At 41.5% G+C, this 17,999-nt stretch overlaps 1 protein-coding gene across 1 annotated transcript in view; it reads left to right on the forward strand.

The window, feature by feature from the left end:
* Nucleotides 1-17,999, forward strand: part of RSPO3 (R-spondin 3) — an 87,283-nt gene that overhangs the window by 24,353 nt on the left and 44,931 nt on the right. The gene's annotated exons all lie outside the window — the stretch shown is intronic.

A 17,999-nucleotide genomic window follows, 5' to 3' on the forward strand; every position in this document is an offset into this window, starting at 1 on the left:
ATGCATGACAGATTGGTAAGAAGATTGTTTGACAGATGGGGAAACCGAGGCAGGTAGGTTAATGTCTAAGAGCAACATTTACAAATGACGGTGGCCTAATTTTCAGAGATGCTTAATACTTACAACCCTTTCTGACGTCAAGGAGAGCTGTAGTATTCAGCGCCTCTGAGAATCAGTGGTTCACTGATGTGACTAAGAAACAAATTCACTACTATTGTAATTTGGTGTAACTCTCCAATTTACACCATTGACTAATTTGGCCCTAAATATGGAACTGGAGGCCCAACATTGAAAATATGGGTTTAAGCAATTTGCTTAAGGCCCCAAGGTAAGGAAGTAGCAGAGAAGGGTTTTGAATTCCGGCACATTTAATTCCATAACCCCCAACAGTTCCAGTGCTTAAAGCTGGATGCCCAACACACAAGTTTGGCCCATCTGCCCCTCGGTAAATAGAGTCAGAGAGGATGGCTGGGCCACACTTGAGTAGAACTGCACCCACACTTGGTTTAGGGGCCCCCTCAAATGGGGGGAGAGCCTGGGGCAAACTACCTCCCCTCTACCTCCACTCCTGGGCAGACCTTAATGTGAGAAATGTTCTGCTGCAATTGAGAGAGATGGTTTGGGGAGTCGCGGAAAGATAGTTCCGTGAAATGTGGAACTGTTGGGAGATCTGTAATACCTCTTCCTGCACGTAGACCTTTAGATCATAAACCTTCTGTTCATGTGAACGACATCGTAGCATAGATTATCTGGTGGACCAGCCCTCTTTCCAGTTATGATTTTGCAGACCATTCTCCTTCCCGTTTTCTAATCATGTAAGATCCCAGTGAAAATTAAAGAGATTCTTTCAGTGATTTTCTCTACCTCTGCCTTTTATCATTTGCTGGTATTTATACCTACATAAGGTGCATGCAAGGTGGGTGTAAAATATGAGCAGTGCAGAATGGCAACATTTGCACAGCTGTAAATAACTACACAGGATATATGGTAGCAAAGAATCCAGCCCAGAATTTCCACTACACTAGCCATAGCCTGAAAGAAATGCAAAAACTCCAGGAAAAGAAAATCCAGAAAATTGAAATTAGACCTACTGAGGGGATATGCTGATTTCTTGTTTGGACACATCAGCTGTGCATCTAAGCCACTACACTTTTTTCCTACACAGACAGTAGTTAGAAGAAAAAGATTTCTACTGCCAATGTGGAAAGGAACAACACACATGTGACCCAGAGAAGAAGGGGGCGGGGGGATGGTTACATGAAAGGTGGCTTTTAGGCTTTTAACTTGAAAAAGTGGATCCTATACAAAGCAGCTCTACATTTCCTCAACTAAGACACTCATTAATAAATGCAGCAAACTGACATGCTGTGTAAAAGGAGCAAATGGCATAGCAGATGTGTGATACTGAGCAACTGTATGGACAGATGTCCAGTATCTGGAGAAAATATGTAGTTTTCATTTTTCTGTGATTGTGCCAATAATTTCATGCAACAGGAAGGAAAATCTGCTGAATTGCTTCAGACAAGTCAGTCACAAAAAGAGAAAAAAATATATGAAATCAAAAGGATGTTTTCTAACCTAAATTTTGAGGTTATGGTCTCTTCTTGTTCTACACAAATGTGTTGTGATAAATTCAACAAGCCCCTCGCCATCAGTTTGCCTATACTGAACTTCATCCCGTGAGTAAGAAAGATAAAAATCCTTTGAGATATAAAGATCAAATTGTGTTTATAAGGTACTAATGCAGAGTTTGTTCTTAAGAAATTGGAGTTTATTTATGACAGAAAATTCTTATGAAGAAAATAGGTCTCAAATTGGAGAGAATATAGTGGATCATGCTCTAGTGAAAGCGTTAATTTTTGCATTTGTTTTTATCCACAATTATTTTTTCTCTCTTTTTTTATTGGTCCTTATAGTCACTGATGAGCTTCCAAATGTTAGTGATAAGTTATCTACTATAGGTTGAACCTCTCTAGTCCAGCACTCTCTGGTCCAGCAATATTATCTTCTAAGAGCCCAGCAAGCAGTGTAAGTGCTGGTAACGCTGTTAGAGAATATTGACCTCCCGTGGTTCGGCAAATTCTCTGATTCGGTACTGGTCAGGTCTCAAGGGTGCTGGACTAGAGAGGTTCAACCTGTGCTAATACGATCTGTTAATACTGATGCTGATGCTATCCTATGAGAAGTGCTAATGCCATTCACTGACTCATCAATGTGTACTAGCTACAGCCAAATGAATTATGTCAGGGAACATCTGACTCTGTCTGAAGGGGCCATAAGGATTATGTTCCTGAAAACAGAAATAACATCATTGTTTTCAGTGTCTCTAAATTATTCTGCAGGGTGTCAAAGAGCTTGTAGTTGTGTATTTCATAGATTTTTAAGCCCCAAAGAGACCACTGTGATCATCTGGTCTGATCTCCTGCATAACACAGGCCATAGGACCTACCTCACCCAACAATTCTTGCATCTAGCTCAGTAATTTATGAGTGAAATACAGAGCACTTTTTGAAAGACATCCAGTCTTGAGTTAGAAACTCCCAGTGGTTGATGAGATATTGCTTCCCTTGGTAATCTGTTTCAATGACTCCAAATTTTTAGCTACATTTTGAACTTTGCTGACTCCATCTTCCAGACATTCGATTTTGTTATGTGTTTATATGCTTTAATTGAATAGCCTTCTAGTAGCAGATGTTTTCTCCTTGTGTAGGTGCTTGTAGTCCTTGAGTTTTAAACTGCCTAGGCTAAAATACGTTTAATGGTGAAGGAAAGGATGTGTGAACTGGTTCAATTCATACTTGAATTGATTTTGGAAAAAAATACAGACTGTAATTCAATTGATTTTAATGGAATTGTTTTTGTTTGATAGAGGCATAACTGAGACTAGAATCAGGCCTATGTTGTTTATACATAGAAGGAATGAATCCCAGCATTTTCAAAGTATTGTGAGCCAATATCAGCCAAACAGTTATTTTTTATATAAATGGAATGTGCACAGCTAAGACTTGCTCCCTGCTTTGGAAATGTAGAAAAAAAGCAGCCTATTCTAACTTTCCAGCATACTTATATCCTCCTAATGGCTATACCACCTGCTGTTAGGTTTTCACATGTTTACCAGGAACATTCTGCACGAGTACTCAGGTGGGAGATCCTCAATGAATCTACTTAGGGTACGTCTATACTTCACGCATATTTTTAAATAAGCTATTCTGGAAGAAATATTCTGAAATAGCTTATTTTGAAATAGTATGTCTACACTACAGGAAAGCCTAAAAATTAGTCCAAGGCAGGCTTCCCTAATGTGGATATGCTACCTCGATTTAGAGCCCCAGGAGGCACTGGGGAGTAATTACTCTGAATGGCCCTGAGGTGGAGCTATTTTGAAATAGCAGCAGTGGAGCAGCCACACTACTGCTATTCCGAAATAGCTCTTTTGGAATAGACGTTATTCCTCATGAATGAGTTTTACAGAAGTCGGAGTTTATTCTGAAATAATGGAATTGCTGTGTAGATGCTCATATTGTTATTTCAGAATAATGACATTATTCTGAAATAATGCTGCTGTCTAGATGCACCCTAAGAGTCAATCGTGATCCTCTAGCCATCAGAGCTAAAACTTATTTTTATGAAAAAAGAAAGAGCAGACATTTCAAAGCTAAGAGCCTCACGTGGGAATCACATGGGTGGCTCTTACCACTGTTGGGTGTAGGGTTGCCAGGTGTCCGGTATTTTCCACCTCCTGTCTGTTAAAAAAATTCAGAAAATACCGGATACCTAAAATGTTCAGTACTTTCTGATTTTTTTTCCCAGCCAGGAGGCGAAAATCCCAGGCTGTCCTCAATACGGAGGCATCCTGGCAACCCTAGTGCTTACTGGGTTCCACAGAGGAGCCTTCCAGCCCGACACAGGGAAGCAAGATAGCAGGTGGCCTCCGGCAGCCTGTTAGGACCAAAAAGCCTCACCATGTGGTTTTTAAACGGGCCACAACTTTTTTTTTTTTTTTTTTTGCTTAACAACTCTCGGGGTCCTTTCCTCTCCTCCCCCCCTGGTATTTCTGAAACCATCTGGAAATCCTAGTTGGGTTCCAGCTTTTGGTCTGATCAGGAGATAAGGTCACGGAAGAAGAAGAGGAACAGGCGCAGGGACAAGAAGGGGGTAAGGCTCCTGAATGTGTCCGCTTTTTGCATTTTGAAATGTCACCCCTACACAATACTCTTTTAAAAAATACATTTTAATTGATCTTTGAACTAGTTAAAGGGTTAGGAGATTGTATTTACATTTATATGCAGGTAAATTCAATATAAGGATTTGTTTGTTTGTTGTTTTACTGATTAACAAACTATTCAAGAAAGCACACAGGCATGTGGTTAATGTTAAGCAAATACTGAAGTCTCATGGAAGTCAAGGGATTAGAACACATTCATGACCATTTAAGCATGTGTGAGCTGGGGCCAGGGTGAGTAGCGGTAAATATAAAAGGGAGCACAGACATAGAGAAGTTTTTAAAGTTAACTCAGTGACTACAGCATAAATTAATGCTGGCTAATGTTGGTTATGAACAAAGGGAATGAGAAGTCCCTTCTGATTATAAATTTCTCCACTATCCCTGAAATTTCTGACTCTTTTTGTTATTTTTCTTCTTCCCTGCTGCTCCTGGCTCACCAACCACAGTTCTTATTTGCAGGGGACAATTCCCAAAGGGTACATTCCTTTCGGAGTAACTTATTCATCCTTTTTGCTTAATTTACAGGAAATACAGCACCCCTAGCAGAGGGCAGAGCAGATTCCTTTGTCTGTATGCCCAGTCATAACAGCCTGTTTTCCTATTATAGTCTATTCCAGTGGTTCTCAACCTTTCCAGATGATTGTGTCCTTTTCAGGAGTCTGAATCTTGCGTCCTGTTGCCTGGAGCTGAAGCACATAACATAATTTCAGGGCTCCCTGTGGTATGGGGCCTCACACAGTTGTCCTGCTTACCAATGCTGGGCCTGTACTTGTGTAACCTATACACCTACTGGGAGTGGTTCAGTGTCCCATGTAGTGACACTTAGATCACTTACAGAGAGAAAGAATAAGTGTGCTCTACAGCCTTACCTGAGAGTCAGCTGGCTTTTAGCTCAAGTGGTAGAGTCTTATGCACTAAGCTCCAGAGGTTTGGTTCCACTTGTCCGCATTGCACTTGAAACCCCCCTAAATCCTTTATGTGACCCCTGGGGGAGTGTCACAACCTCCAAGTTCAGAAACACTGACTTCAATGAGTTGATGTACCCTCTGGAAGATCTCTGCACATCCCCAAAGTACTGCCTCCTGGACTGAGACCCAGTCTATACTAACCCCTATGGTCAATCAGTGTAGCTGAAGTCGACTTATTTATCATGACATCTTGTGTGAGGTAAGGTCAGCAGGGGCTGTTTTCCCATCAATGCTGGATACTCTTCTCATCTCGGTAGAGTACCGATGTGAAAGGGAGAGCGCTTGGAGATTGATTTATTGCACCTAAGCAGACATGATAAATCAATGGCTGGTGGATCAATCACTGCAGCTTCAATCCCCAGCATAGTAGAGACACGTCCAAAGAATCACTGTTCTAATCTTTGCAATCATAAGCACAGTTAGAAATGAGTAAGAGTTAAATTTGCAACTGGCTTCAACCCAGTCTTCAGTTCTGTGCCTGAATATTTTGTATGCACAGCTGTTGAATACCATTACCATATCTATATGCTCCTGCATAAAGTATCCAATTTATATGTGAAAATCTTTATACCAGAAAGACTGATGACATGAAATGAGTTGCATGTTAAAAAATAGTGCATGCCAAATCAGAGGCTGCTTATTGAATTTGGGTTAAATTAAAGAGGCAGCTAAAATTAAGCAAACAAATCCATATTGTAAGCATTAGTGCACTAAGTATCACAACATTCCTGTGAGACAGGTATTATTCCTATTTTGAAGATGAAAAAAATTGAAGCACTGAGAAGATAAGGCCAAAATTTTCAAACGGGAGTGCCTAGAGTTAGGTACCTAATCTGATAATTAGATTCCTTAAATGGCCTGCATATCAGAAATTCCAAGCAACTGCAACTCTCATAGGACTAGAAAATCAGGTGACCTCTTTCACAATTTAAATAAGGGATTAGTTTTCTAATTTTAGATACCTACATTTGAAAATGTTGACACTAATTCCTTCCTTGCAAATTGCAAGACTCTTTCTTACAGTGATTGCTTTATCCATTGGAGTCTAGTTAAAAAAACACATGAAATTCTCATCTCCCCTGGAGGGCAAGATGCATGACCCCATCAGATATTTTTCCCAAGGCTGCTCCTGGAGCAACTAAGAGCAAATGCCCACATAGGCCAAGCACAATTCAATTTTTCCTGTATTCCTTTCCTTTTTCTTGTTCTTGGAGCCAAACGTGTCATCTAAACACAACTCGGCTGCGGCAGCCCAGTGTTAGGAGTGATGATGTTGCGGTCATTTCAAATGCAGGCTTTGGCTCATGACAGTCCATTGCACTGCCGCAAGCCACTGGCCACCAGTCAGGCTGCCAACCATTCATCACATTGGGTACTTTAAAAATAAATGCTGTGATTTAATGGTTTTCTAATATCTGGGGAGGAGGGTGTCACCAAAGCCACGTTTAAATGTTAATTAAATTATATTAGACATGATTCTAATCCTATGTGTGGTATCTTGCAATTTGCATTCTCTGAAATTAGTTATTTTGCAGCAGGACAAATGTGCCAATTTTTCTAATACCATTGCTATTCGAAAAAATGCTCTTCCACAGAGCCCTGTTAGGATATTTTAGAAGTGCCAAGGAATATTTTGTAAGTTGGCCGAGTAGTCTGTCAGTTGAAAAGAGTAGTTTAAAATATCCAGTGGACCAGTTCATCTGACATGGATTGGGCAGAGAGAGATGTTTCTGAAATGTGCGCTTACCTAAACGAGCACCATTATTATCTCTGTTCTTAGTGACACATGTAATTTTGGATACATTATTTAATAAATGTTGTTGTTGTTAGTAAAATAATGAGTTAAATGAATAGTTTTTGGCCAGATGGTTGAATTTGTCAAGAAAATGATTTGTCACATGTATTATATGGTACAAAACAGCAATATTCATTCAGAGTATCTGACTAAAAAAATCCAACCACCTCTAGGAAACCATGAGTTTAATGCATAGAACAATGATCATGGTAGTGAAGTGTTTGTGGTCTAATTAAATTAAATGGATTTGTAAAGACACAGTAACTTTTCTTCTTTTTTTCTGCCTCCTAATGTATTATAAAGAAAAGTTAAGGTTATTTGGTTGAACATTTCCTACCATAATATTTCAAGGTATTCAGGTGTAATCTTAACTCTGAATTTCCTGGGTTTGTAATGCTTGGTTGTGGTATATTTCAATATTACAATCACTTTAGGGGAGGATATGAATGGTACTTCACATACTAAACTTCTCATGTATAGACAGGTATATTTCTGAGAGAGAGGAAGGGCACATACCTCAAAGGCAAAAGGTAGTGCATAAAGAGTGATGAAAGTAGTCCTGAAGTGAATGCCAAACATATTTCAAGTATATTTCATGAAAAGATCAAGAAATATAGAAAAACAGAACCAAGTAATACAATTTAAATCATATTCCTCATATAACTAAAACATAGCAAAAATTGATTATCTAAGGGTACGTCTAGACTACCGCGTTTTGTCGACGGAAGTTTTGTCGACAGATACTGTCGACAAAACTTCCGTCGACAAAGAGCGTCCAGACACATTGAGTTCTGTTGACAAAGCAAGCTGCTTTGTCGACAGAACTCCGTAGTCTGGACGCAATGTTACAGGCAATAACACCTTCTGTCGACAGAGTTCTGTCGACAGAAGGTGTTATGCCTCGTAAAATGAGGTATACCAGCGTCGACAAAACTGCTGAGTTCTGTCGACGTTATGTCAACAGAACTCAGCGGTAGTGTAGACGCTGGTATAGTTTTGTCGACAAAAGTCCACTTTTGTCGACAAAACTAGGTAGTCTAGACACACCCTAAAAGAGTTGGTATTTAAAGTCAAACAAAACCATTGGCTACTTTAAAATTACTGATTTTTTTTAAAAAAGGTGACATTTTGAAGTCAATGGACGTTTTGCAGTTAACTGCCATGAGCACTGGATCTAGCTCATGTTGAACAACAATCAAGCACAAGATCAGAAGGCAGGTACAGTGCTTCAATGGATTGTGCGTGGTTTTAAAAATAACTATACCTGTGGATGGGCGTTCATATTATCATAAAGTGCATAAAATTTAGCATCTCAGATTTACAGTAGATACAGTGCGTAAATCGGTATAGTGCACTACTGAAAACATTTAGACTTGATTTTTTTTTCCCGTCTCCAAACATTTGATTTTTATATTTGGTTGTTTGTAAGATAGATGTTTGTAAAATGAAGGTTGTGTTGCAGCTGAAATGAGGAACCTTCATCACTAGAACTTACTTCACAGTAAGATGGAATGTTGACCCAACATTTCAAATGTTCCCCATGTCTTTTAGAAAAGTATGGTGAGATAGTAATTGGCTCTGAGACAAAAAGGAACTTGGTTTAATAGTACCTTTAACAATACAATATCCTTCAGAATTATACTACCAGCGTTGAATGGAACAGGGACGGTCAAACTGTGATTCACGAACCACATGTGGCTTTTTTTACCATTAAAGTGCAGTTCATGGAAACCCCTATGCCTCCATGCATTCTCCACCTACCAGACTTCTGCTGTCCAGCTAGGTGGGGGGGTAGGGGCTTCTGCTCAGAAGGGATAGGAGTACTGGGGCTTCAGCCCAATAAGGAAGGGGGGCACCAGGGATTCATCCCTATGCAGTGGGGGAATCAGGGCTCAGGGCTTCAGCAGGAACAGGGCTGAAGCTCTGAGCCCCATTGGGCATCTCTCACAGAACTCAAGCCCCAAGTCCTGGCCCTTGGCAGGGGTGCTCACCTCTTGAACTTCTGAAGATTGTTGTATGCGCCTTGGTGGGCCAGTTCATTTGGCCGCCCCAACAAAGAAATTCAAAGGTTGAATTCTGGGGATAAATTCTGATTTAATATATACTGTGGTACATCCAGGGTAATGCCACTGAAGAAACAATAGAAACATTTTTTTTTTTTACATTAGAGTGAGTGAAACATGGATTTAAACCCATAACCATAATCTTCTACTTCAGAGATGAGAGTGCTACTAACTGAGCCAAATTTCTGGTAGTTATTATACAATTAGATAATGTATTTATGAAAAATATACAGATGTTTTTACCTGTAAGGATATTATTGCACAAGGAAACACTATTGCATTCACATGAAACATGCGCTCTGTGCCACGGATTAGAATTTACACAGAGGATTCAGAAGAGGATGTGCAATTGATAGAAAACACATCTGTTGAGTAAAGCCAAAACAGTGGGCTGGCTGGCTACATGATTCATTAATTATTTTAACATTGCAAACAAGGTAGCAGAAAATCATAATTTTATATGGGGTTGTGGGTTCTTACTGTTTAAGCCCTTCTCACTATTCCCCAGTATGTAAAGTAAAATCTGTTATTTCCTGCTGTTCTTTCTGTGGTTTCTGAAATAAACTGAGAGAGAAAAGCTCTGGTCTCAAAAGACTGTGTGGGAAACTTTCAAATGCTACTGTAGTTGTGTAATGTTGACACACTGAGCCGAGTGATCCTTGTACAGCTTGCAAGTAAATGAGCATCGCTGCAATGCTCAACAATAAAAGTCTCTAGTGGAGTAAAGTCACAAAAAAACAGAGCTCTGGGACCTAGCTTCTCTCTCATTTCTACCAGTGCAATCCCATTGACTTAAAAGGTACTTCCCTAGAATTGCAATCTTTAATACCGGGAACACAAGGTTAGTGGCATACAGAGACTCTGACGGTGCATTTGTGATTCATAGGTTATAAAGGGACTACTGTGATCAGCTCCTGTATAACACATGCCATAGGATTTCCCTGTACGGATGCCCATTTGAAATACAGCTCATCTTTTAGAAAAATAAAAATCTTGAGTTTATATGTTGAAGCTCAGTGAGGTAAATAAACCTTCTCTTTTGTCTGGAAGAGTTGATGGAGGCACATCTCCAAAAGGCATTCTGTGGTCCATTTCGAATTTTATTTGTTCCCCTCAGAACTGTGTGTCTGGGGAGCTTCATCTTGCAAGATTAGGCCATAAAAGGGGCACCCTCAGAGTGAATAGTCACCAAATATGACAGCTGTTCAAGACTTACATTTTTCCCTGACCTGAAGAAGAGCCCTGTGTAAGCTCAAAAGCTTGTCTCTCTCAGCAGAAGTTGGTCCCTGCTTGTCTGTCTAGTATTCTAGGACAGGCATGGCAACAACTATACTGCATAATTCTTCCCTTCATCTTTTCTACCTTGCTTAGCATGAACAATTCTCTACTAATAGCTGAGAGATATAAACAGGCTGGACTTTGGCTGGTGGCGGGACATTGGTCATGTAACTGCTAAGTGTTCCTTATATTTTTTATGTTATAGATCATCTTGTCTAAAAATAAGCGGAGGTAATAGAACAGTTGCAATCTGTTATGCCTAGAAAGACTTATAGGCCTCTTCTCTTGAGGGATAGGGGTCAGATAGGGATTTGGAAATAAATTCAGCTATTTGTGTGAGATCTGTGGGTGCTTTGCAGGGCTTTTCTAATATTACTGCTTTATATATGATTTATGACCTGGGTTTTCTGTTATTTAACCTAGTAAATTAGCTGTACCTTGTAGATCTACTTCAGTCCCTTCGCTGTCTGAATTTCCTTTACCCTGAATTTTGATGGAGATATGCAGTGTGTATCAGAAAACAGCAACTTCCATTCCCTCTCCATGCAAAGAATTTCAGTTTATTTACAAAACTCCCTGGAATGAGAATGAGCCATTTGTGGTGGCTGTGGCTGATTTGGAGGTTATTTCTGCTATTCTGAAGATGCTCGTCAATTGAATTAAACTTTCTGTGCCCCCCTCCCCCCCAAGTGAGGTTTTACAGGCCGTTCTAACCAAACTGAAGCAGAATGGTTTCTGGCAGCCAGCATATCTAATGATCAGGCTCTTTGTGCCAGACATGTTTAAAAATACAGAGGCAATCCCCAGTGAATGCTTGGCCATGTGTGATCAAGGCTTCTTTATTGATATATATTGCTATAAAATGGTGATGGATACTTTTTGAGATTGTGGTGCAGTCCCATACTTATGTTTGTGATCATCTTCCAACCTGCAGACACTCAGGCTGCATCTAGGACTGGCATGATTTTGCACAAAAGCAACCGCTTTTGCGCAAAATCTTGCCACCTGTGTACACTGGCCGCGAGTATTTGCACAAGAACACTGACTTTATAATGTACAAAATCAGTGATTCTTGCACAAATACTCTGTGACGCTCCCACTCAGGGATAAGTATTCTTGCACAAGAGGCCAGTGTAGACAGCAACGTTAATTTCTTGCACAAGAAATGGCCATCAGAGCTTTCTTGCACAAGACAGCATCTACACTGGCACGGATGCTTTAGTGCAAAAGCAAATCTTTTGCACAAAGGCACATGCCAGTATAGATGCTCTCTTGCGCAAATACTTTTAATGGAAAAACTTTTCCGTTAAAAGTATTTGCGCAAAATCATGCCAGTCTGGACACAGCCACAATGTTCAAAAAGTGTTGGCTCCTTTGCCTTCAAAGGCAAAGTGCCTCACGTGGATGGAAATGCTCTGTCAAGCCAGACAGATATCTGAGGAAATTTTTTGCAATCCTTTTGGGAGCAGTTTCTGAAACTATTTTAGTAGTCTTGAGATTGCTTACCCTACGCTTTGCACCATATTAGGCAAGAAAGCTTTGAAGTAAGATTAAATCAAGCAAGTCCTTTGACTCTGAGAAACAGACCCCACCTATCCCATCCTCTTTTGGAGGAAATACTCAATTGCTTGTAGATTGTGGAGAGGAGGTAGAGAAAGCTTACCTAAACAAGGGGAACTCCAGACATAACTATTCTATTTTTGTGACTACATCTTCTTGCTAAGTAAGAGTTACTAGGGTTTCCACAGATGTGGTCAAGTATGAGGTTTGGTTTATAATTATATAGACTTCATTAGCTGCTCCAGAGTAGAGCTATATGGAGGATTACAACTTTCAGAATCCTTTAGCTTTGTACCTTATTGGGGAATTTGGTTCATTTTATATCTGTTGTGGCTGATCAAATTAAACATTTGCATCACATGAGAGACTGTTGGTCCAGGAGGATACCAATAACCAGGTGTTCGTAGTGGGGACTAAGACTCATTTCTAGAGCAGGTCTATTTTAGAAGCTGGTCTCTTTGTTTACATCTTAGAGCTGAAAGGTGATAGGCTCAGTAAACTGAAGGGCAGAGAGAATAACTGATTTGTCTCAGGCTACACTACAAATCAACTCAGAGAACAGAAAAAGGGATACATAAATTCTAATGTGTGGCCTTTTGTTCCAATCAATAGGGATTCTTTCTTTCTTTCTTTCTTTCTTTCTTTCTTTCTTTCTTTCTTTCTTTCTTTCTTTCTTTCTTTCTTTCTTTCTTTCTTTCTTTTGCTTTGGAATGAATTAGATTGCACCAGATGTCATGTGGTTTCACAAGAGAACATTTCTTGACCAGGCCTACAAGATTAAAACTCAGCTTTCTTAGTTCTGCCATCAGTGCCTAACCCACTATGCCACATCATTTCTCTGCCAAGCCACTGGACCTCTCTGTGCCTTAGCCATCAGATATGGAAATTGTAGTTCCTAAAGATGCTTTTGCACTCCCCTAGCATGTTTTTTTTCACTCGTAGATCCTGTGACAAGTCATTCTGCTGTATTGCAGTTACCCTGTCTGAACAAGAGCAGCATCAGCCCCTGTGATGGATAGGAGTAGTGCTGGCCAGTACTAGGTTATTAGAGGGTTAAACTCAGTTAGTGAGGGGGTGTTGGCAGGGAGCCAGAAGAACCAATGGGATACAGTGCTGAAATTAGCATTGTAATGATTACTTGCTTGCCATTTCTCTTTGAGTTTAAGCCAGGAGTTGGGAGAAATAGGATGATTTAAATCCAGGCAGAACGACCATGCCTCCAAGGAATACTGGGCATGGAAATGGACTGTACTGTGAAAGGATTGTGAGTAAATAGGGGGGAAATTTTTATTTAGTTGCTATCAGGTTATTTTCTTTGTTTTGTTGCTGGTTAAGCTTCTCTGTGTGAGATCCATGTGCCTTCCCTTCCCCATTCACTGTATCTAAGCTGCAGCCCAAAGAGACGCTGTTTCTTTGTGTTTTAATCTGTTCCTTTCTCGGTTGCTTTGTAACGCCTAGCAAGCAAGTATGCTTTATCATACTTATCTTTTTGTTTTGTTAATAAAATCACCTTTTTTAAAGTGATGATTTGATTCTTGTGTCCTGAAAAGTAACAGGAGGTCTGTGTGTGTGCCTGCCTAGCCAGAGAGGTCAGCTATCAGAGATTGCAGTTTGGTTTTCTTTTCTTTTTTTCTTTTTTCAACCTCTCTTGTGGCAAAAGAGCTTGGGGGTACCCCTGAGGAAGAAGTTCAAGCGTTTCTTCCTGGTTTTCAGGGGTTTAATTCATTTGATGGTGGCAGCCTATCTGCCAGGGCCAGTGAATCTGTGACCTTGGGGAGTTTTTGTAAGCAGAAGTGTATAAAGGCAAGGTATTTTTAAGGTCTCTTCAGGCCTCACCTTCTACACTTGGGCTGTGGCTAGACTGGCCAGTTTTTCCGGAAAATCAGCCACTTTTCCGGAAAAACTTGCCAGCTGTCTACACTGGCCGCTTGAATTTCCGGAAAAGCACTGACGATCTCATGTAAGATTGTCAGTGCTTTTCCGGAAATACTATGCTGCTCCCGTTCGGGCAAAAGTCTTTTTCCGAAAGACTTTTGCGCAAAAGGGACAGTGTAGACAGCACAGTAGTGTTTTCCGCAAAAAAGCCCTGATAGTGAAAATGGCGATCGGGGCTTTTTTGCGGAAAACCGTGTCTAGATTGGCCACGGACACTTTTCCGCAAAAAGCGCTTTTGCGGAAAAGCATCCTGCCAATCTAGACGCGCTTTTCCGAAAATGCTTTTCACGGAAAACTTTTCCGTGAAAAGCATTTTTGGAAAATCATGCCAGTGTAGACGTAGCCTTGGAGTGCCAGAGTGGGCTTGTCGCTCATTTGGGTTCTGTTTCCAGCTTTCCTGTGGCAAGTCATTCTGCTTTGTTGCAGTTACCCTTTTTGGACAAGAGCAGCATCAGCCCCCATAAAAGTGTGAGGTCTCACTAAGCATTCAATTGTGGCTTTATCACAGAGCCAGAGTAAGAGTCAGTGCTTATTTTCATAGTCCCAGGAGCAGAGCAGGAGCTAGATTGTGACTTAGAGATCTGTCCCTAGTTATCCTGTTACTTGAGCTTTATACTTAGTGTAGATGATTTCCCCACTTCCATGCCAACTCAGCCGTGCTGGTCTATGCATAAGGAAAAGGTTTTTTTCAGAGTCTAAGCTCTGCCAGCATCCTCTCCTTCACACACCCACCACGGACCAAGGTAGCCCATGCAAGGGTAAGCTGAATAGAGAGAAAGCCATCCAAGTTTTACCACATTTTGAAGTGTCCTTTTAGATTTTTTTTTTTTTAAACCAACACATTTTCTGAAAGCAAAGTTGCAGTAAAATGTTAACATCCAACATTACTTGTTACTCACTCAGGGCCAGGGCATATTCAAAGAATGTGGATGAAGATTCTGTCTTGCTGGATGGGGAGTTTTCCTCTTCTGCGTACATTAAATAGGGTGACCAAATTTTTAAATACCTAGCCTCTTCTTGTCAGTTCTCTTGTGTAAGTAGCCAGCATGAAAGTTTTTCTCTCCTAAGGATAGTCCATATTTTACCTTACCACAGTTCCTTAGGGGCCAATAGGCAGGCCCAGCCAAAGAATTTGTGGGGCTCAAGGCAGTGTGGCTGAGCTGCATGGCCCCCAGTCAGGACAGCGAGTGAGTGGCTGGGTGGGCGGGGTCAGGAGGTGGGCAGTACAGAGTCCTGAATGCGTGGAGCTGTGGGGCCCTGAACACATGGGGCCCAAGACAACCACCTCGCTCGCCTTGCCCAAAAGCCAGGCCTGCCAACAGGAGCTATGAGAAGCTGTATCTGGAGATGTGCAGGTAAATAAAGTGGCAGCCTGCAGGGTGAACCTTGTCTGACCTGCAGGCCTCTCATTGCCCACCTCAACCTTTACAGTAGTATATACACATTTATATGAGGTACACAAACTGAAGATGTCTATACCCTTTCCCATATAAAGACCCACTCATCCAGATCAGTTCCTTTATCCAGATCCCTCTTCCCATTTCTCATCTGTATTGTTTTCTTATCCACAATATTTTCAATCAAAATGTAATCTATTGAGAAACTAAACCTTTTGTTCCAGTTTGTTCCTGGGTCAGCTCCTCAAATGTAAAGGTATAGATACAGACACACCTTGCATTCAGTTATTTGTGACTTGTAAGTATTTTAAATATACAATGTTTATGTCCATTACATTATTACGTATCTCCTGGGATGATTTCAAGTTAGGCCCAGGAAAAGCTATCCAAACTGAATAATCTCTGCTCTTATCCACAACAAAGAATAGCTTTGGTAGTGTCTGTTTAATTTTGAAAAATATTCCACACTGGTTTGGAGATCAATGACAAAAGTAGCCTTCCATCCACATTTCTTTTCTTCATTGGGTTCCATGATAGAACATAGTGTTGACTGCCTGTATTCTCGGGGACTGCCTGTAGTCAAAAAGGATCCATTTTAAGGTATTTAATCTAAAAAGGATTCAGTTTATTTAAAAATTTCTCAGCATCTCATTTTTGATGGTATTAGGTTGGCTGTTAGGAAAAAACTTCTCTAGAAGGGTGGTGAAGCACTGGAATAGGTTACCTAGGGAGATGATGGAATCTCCATCCTTAGCAGCTGTTAAGGCTAAGCTTGATAATGCCCTGGCTGGGATGATTTAGTTGGGGTTGGTCCTGCTTTGAACAGGGGATTGGGCTTGATGACCCCATGTGGTATCTTCCAGCCCAAATCTTCTATGATTCTATATCAGCGTTCAAAATCAACATTATAAAGCAGCCTGGGTTAGAGCCAGACCCTCTGGTGGCAGCAGCAGCCAGAGCCCTTGGCCCTTTAAATTGCTGCCAGAGCAACGGAGAGCTGGGTGGCACTGAGGGCTGGCTGCCCCGGACCCATCCCTTCCCCAAAGCCCTGCCCCTTCCCCAAGGCCTCTCCCCTTCCAGGGGTGCAGAGCCAGGCCCCCTCACACCACTTGTCTGGGGGCCCCGGGTAACAGCCTTAGGCTATGGCTACACTTAAAATGCTACAGAGGCACAGCTGCAGCTTCTGTAGACCCCTACTGCCCCAACTGGTTACATTGCTATATGTCAGTGGTCGCATGAGATCACTTTTTGAATTTAAGTGCAATCCAGGATCCACCTCAAACCCAAACACCCTTGCCCTGCCTCCTTCCCGCCCTGTCTCCAAGGCCTCACCCCTGCTCACTCCATCCTCCCTCCCCAACCCTCACTCGCTTTTATCAGGCTGGGGGTAGAGGACTGGGGTGCAAGGGAGGGGGATGTGGGCTCTGATCTTGGGCTAAAGGATTTGGAGTGTGGCAAGGGGTTCTGGGCTGAGCATGGGGGAGGGAGTTGAGGTGCACCATAGGTGCAGGGTGCAGGTTCTCAGAGGGAGTTTGGGTGCAGGGGGATTCAGAGCTGGGGCAAGGGTTTAGGGTGAATGAGGGGGTCAGGACTGAGGCCAGGGTTTGGAATGCAGGCCCCAGCTGGGCACCATTTACCACAGGTGGCTGCTGGGTAGTGGTGCAGGAAGCTAAGGCAGGCTCACTTCTCCCCGGCCCTGCACCACTCCCCAAAACAGGCAGCAAACTGTCTCCATCCCTGCCCCCTTCTGCTCTGTGGAGATGGGGGGGCACTGTGACATCAGCACCCCCTCCTGTTCTTCCTGTGCCCTGCACAACGAGAAAAAAGCTCCAAGGCAGAGGGCCAGAGAAGCATGGCAGTGCTTGGGGCAGATGAAGTGCTGGCACTTGACAGCCTCCTGACCAAACCAGTCAGTATCACCCGTCAAAGGTTCCAAGATCTACCAGTAGATCCCGAGCTACTTTTAATGGATTTTATATTAATGCTGATAAATTGTCAGCTCTGCATAATAAAACTTTCTGCTTGTCATAAGGCCTTACACATGAAGGTTTCCCTAATTGGAGCTGCTCATAGGGTTTGCTCTGTCAAAAGAGGTTATTCATAAAGATCTACCTGTCACTGGTGCTGACATATATTTCTTGTCAGAAGTGCTCGTGTATTTTATACACTAGCTTTGATGACAAATATTTATATCTCAGTTTCATATTCTTCTCCTTGTTGGGGTCAGTGATGGAAAATGACGGATAGTTTTCAAACAATTTCAGTTTCTTAATCATTTGACCATTCCTGCCTATGAAAATGGCCTCTGTATGCATAGTCACTTTTCAGAGTAGACTCCCATGTTAAGTATGCACCACAGAAAACAACCTGTGGTATAAATACTTCTAAAGTGTGGAAAGATGCATAGTGTCATGCCCTCTCAAATTGTTGCCCTTTATCACACTGAGAAATATTTCACTGACGTCTCTCTCCTGCTGAAAAGGTCGGTTACAATATCTTCCTATTGTTTGCTTTAAAAACAACTGGTGCACATAAGTACAACGAGTACCAAATATTTGAAAGCATAGTAATACATATGTCTATGTAGTAAAAGGCGGCATGGTTTTTCTCTCTGTTTCTTGAAGAAACAGAAATATAGAATGAAGCCATTGAAACTGGAGTATAACTCCTACCTATGTTCTATGCTGGGATGGGGGTAGTCTAAATGTCACAGTTAAGTCTGAACATCAGGTTGTAATTGCTGAAGATTAAACATGCCAGAGTGAACATTCCAGGGAA

Source organism: Pelodiscus sinensis, chromosome 3, assembly GCF_052426305.1.
Source record: "Pelodiscus sinensis isolate ZL-2025 chromosome 3, ASM5242630v1, whole genome shotgun sequence".
Classification (NCBI taxonomy): Eukaryota; Metazoa; Chordata; order Testudines; family Trionychidae; genus Pelodiscus; species Pelodiscus sinensis.